Consider the following 4497-nt stretch of genomic DNA (forward strand, 5'->3'; position numbering starts at 1 on the left):
ATTATATTTTTTAAATGTTGTAACAGTCACTGCCTGTCAGAGGGTTTATTTTATTCCAATTGTGGGTATTATTTGTTTCCTAGCCACAGAGCAAGTGCTTAGGTCTGTTTGGCCCTGCCTTATGGTTGTTTGCTTTCTGTTTCCCAATCCTGTTTGAGAAACTGTTTGTTTCCTGCTCAAACATGAGTTTAATTATTTGGGTGAACTGATGTGGAATCTATATAATTAATTGATGTGTCTTTCTTGTAGAGGTTTGTTTGGGATGTAACTATTGCTCATCAGCTGTGGATACTGTTAAGTCTTTATGACCAGACCCCCTGCTTATACTGCTGAAGCACTTTTCTGATTCGTTTGCTGGGGAAACCTTACGACTCTCCAAACAACTAAGCATTGGACAACCTTCTAATTCATGACTATCCACCTTTGCATGTTTGGTCGAACTACGGATAAGACTGGTTTCTTTCATTTTCGGAACAGTTGGGGTTCGTGAACCGCAGAGGACGGTGTTGGACATTTCAATACAACCACATGTATAGACTGGCTCATGAATGAATTCTGTCTCTGTATACAGGTGTATGTGCTGTGACATATTGGGTTTTTGGATAATGAATGAGTAAAGCTTTGAATATATGAAGAAAGAAACCCTCCACTATTTGTATATTTAATTTGAGTTTATTTTAAATATTTTTCAACTGAGACCAATTAAACATTGCAAACAAGGTGACCCCCTTTGGAAATGTAGCTTGACCAGTGCAAAGAAGCTGGGACTGTTATAATGTACTGTATATAAATAAATTATATATAAATACATTATTTTTATGTAAAATTCACTTTATAAATGTGTCTTTTGCATCGCGTATACATATTTCTGGTGATCAGAATCCACATCGGATCACAAACAGAAGATTTCAGAACATGAAAGTGAGTTTTGTGATAAATTATTTTAAAAGTCTTTAATGCTGATGTTAGCTATCAGAAACATCCGGCGCTGCCGTTTCCCGACTCAGGTAAACTCCGCCTTTGTCGCCCACTGGACCTGGTCCATGAGAGGGCCGACTTAAACACATTGGGGTTTGTGTTCCTGATGTATATGTGTGATGTGACTGAGCTTTCCACTTTCCACCTACCTCCTTTCTCCTCCACAGAGGATCAGCAGTTGAACGCTCTGTGTCCTTGTGATGAGGTACAGTGATTGGAAGGAAGAAGACAGGCTCGGGGACTCGTACGTTTTATTGTACAAAGTCAAAACAACAAACAAAACAAAAGGCGTGCTCATAGCGCATTCACCGTAGCCACGCTACAGCACAAAACACTTTCACATTAAAACTCTTTCCGCTGGATCAGCTCAAACTCTTTCCATTTCTCTTTCCAATTGCTGACGGGCGGCGTATGAGTCCTCGGTCCTTCTCTCTCTCGTCTCTCACTCTACAGTGGCTTATATCCGGTCTCTCCACGCCAATTACTGCAACAAATTCCAGAGTAATTGAGAATGCCATAATTCCAGAGTCTTGAGTACAGAACTATATCTGTATTGCGGAGAATTGTGTTCAAGGCTATTCAAGTCAAAACATTCAGCATACAAGGAATTGATAGTGTTAGTCCCGATCAATACCTGAGATTGTTTTTCTGGTTTGAAGTCAGGAACGACTAATGCAAATGTGGAAATTTCAACCTCAGATCCCACAATGTCTTCCAGAAAAGTAATTGGAATTTCAACATATCCTTTATGGAACTGGCTGAGCTGTGAGCTAAGCTACGACTGCTCTTTTGTTTGTATTTGAAAACTGAGATCAGGTAAAGACTGCTTTTGAGTTATCTGAGCCTCCTAGTTTGCCTTTGCTTCAGCACATAGTAGTGATGTGTCGTTCATGAACGATTCGTTCACTTTGAACGAATCTTTAATATGACTCGGGACTACCGAGTTGTCTCAGAGAGTGATTCGTTCATTTTGTGTTGACCGCGCATGCGCATTGCGCAACATATTGGTTCTGAATCTGTACTGGAAACAGAAATGATTAGTTCATCTCTCTCGAGTCTTCGGGTTCGGGATGGGTCCCGAAAACTAAAGACTCGGACCCGTCCCGAACCCGAACACTCGAGACAGATGAACTTATCATTTCTCTTTCTGGTACTGACAGCATAGCCTCTATGGGACTGACAGGAAGAACGAAAGACTCGGACCCGGTCGAACCCGAAGACTCGAGACTCGATAAACTAATCATTTCTCTTTCCGGATCCGGACCGGTACTTCAGTGTATTGTGGCTGTGTCACACCATACGGCCCACAGACACTGACAAGTCGACATCGACAACTAACGTTTTGAAGTTCGAACCCGAAGACACAAGAGACGGAGAACAGATGTGATAAATATGAAGTTGCAAAAAGAAAGAACGTCTCGGATCAGGAGGTGAGGTAAACTAACAGACTGCAATAGCTTGAACTTAAGACCCAACTAATCAATTAACATTTCGGTGTCTTATAATTTGGCTTTGGCTGCATTACCCTATAGTTTATTTTTATTTAGTTTTTTCAAATGGAATCACCATTTTCGTAAGTAGGCTACTAGATGTTTTGGGCCATTTAACATGACATTTAAATTATATTCTGCTGAAATGAACGAAATGACTCGAAAAAAGATTTGTTCATTTTGCTTAACGAGACTCAAAGATCCGAATCAGTAAAATGATCCGAACTTCCCACTACTAGCACATAGGTCTTCTACAAACTGTCTTTCCAAGTAGACCAGAGGTAGAGAAGTAGGTTTCACTGACTAGAAGGCCTGGGTTCAAGACCCACCTTCAACACTTTATGTCAGTCCATTGTGACACGTGCATTACATAATCAGATTACGTTTTGATGTAACGAGTAAAGTAATGCATTACAAGTCACATAAATTATGTAATCACATTACTTTTTTGATGTTAATGCAAAATACATTATAATAACACAAATACATTTATTTACAGTCAAAATTTTTTACTACAGATTAAGTATTTCAAAAACAACAGTCACAGTAACTAACATTACACAGGTATATCTTTACCTGCCAAGGCATTGCTGCCTGGCACACCTCCTCCTATATATTGGCAGGCTGCAGGGTCATCAGCCGGGTGCCACCGCTCATTGACATTTCGCCCCTTTGAACCCGGAACATCTCCTGGTGGCGAGGCAGTGACAGGGACGTCTCCCTGTCACTTCCTGCAGTATGCCTTTGTGCTAGGTGTTGTCCCAATACATCTCCTTCCTCTTTAGCCAGAGCCAAAAGCTGCTCTTCTCTGCTTCCTCAGCCACATTTTTGAGAGCCTTCCGAAGGCTTGCTCCAGACACTCCCAGATCTCTCATGTGGTGGACAGATGATGTCCCCACAAAGCCGCAGCATCCCACCTCTAAAGGGTAAATGGTGGTTCTCCATCCCGCCTCCCTACACTCAGCTGCAAGATCTGCATATTTCAGCCTCTTCCTCTCCCATGCAGCCTCATCCCCTGCCTCCCACAGAATGGTTAACTCAACAAGGAGTATCGCTTTGGAGCTGCTTGACCACATCACGATGTCTGGACGCAGTCTTGTGCTAGTGATCTCTGTGGGAAACTGGAGCTTCTTGCCAAGGTCGACTCTCATACTGCAGTCCTGAGTCAAGAGGGCCGATCTCTGTGTACACTCGAATTGGCACTTATACCCCCTGCACCTCCTTGAACAAACTGGATGTAATGGTCTGCTGCTGTGGAGTGCCCTCTGCTCGCTTCCTGCCTCTGTCTCTCCAGAATCTCTGCCAGCCTTCTCAAGACCTTGTTATGCCACCATCTTTGGGAGAGTGCCGTCTTGCAGCCTGCCAAGATATGGTGGAGGCTTATACCTGAGGTGTTACAAAGAGAGCAACATTCCTCCTTGCCAAACAGCAAGCGTAGATTCCGCGGACACTGAAGAGTCAATTAATCTAACTAATCAATGAATCTTAACTTGGGTTTTCTGAGTAAACAAACCATAGTATGAGAATAGTGCAGATTACTAGATTTTTACAATTAAGTTAAGACATTAAGTAAAGTTAACTAAAAAGTTTTAGTTAGAATCACTGTTGGATTTTACAGTGTAGAGATTGATGTGCAACTATGAATTAAAAACCCATACAAATCCAAGAAAATGCTTTTTGAATGGCTGTCGACTGTAGTGACCTCTATGCATGAAAGGGTTAAAGAAATAAAAAATTAATTACTAACTAGTTAGATTAGTTTCAGCAGTTTATGCAACCGACATCTGAAGCTCCAAAAGGTCATCAGAAACTCCACCCTCTTACAAAACCTTCCAGGAACTGACTGGTCATTATTTCTACATTTTATTTTTACTGAAAGCTAAAACAAGTTGTAAAGAACAGAGGACACATTTTATTAGGGTTTTTGTGCATTTATGAATGAAATCAGTTTAGATTTTGATTGTAATAGTTATTTACTGTTTAAACCAAAGTTCAGAAAGAAAAATTGGATCTTTTACTAGACGAGGAA

Source organism: Rhinichthys klamathensis, unplaced genomic scaffold (assembly GCF_029890125.1).
Source record: "Rhinichthys klamathensis goyatoka isolate OS25496 unplaced genomic scaffold, OSU_Roscu_1.1 h1tg000230l_1, whole genome shotgun sequence".
Taxonomy (NCBI): Eukaryota; Metazoa; Chordata; class Actinopteri; order Cypriniformes; family Leuciscidae; genus Rhinichthys; species Rhinichthys klamathensis.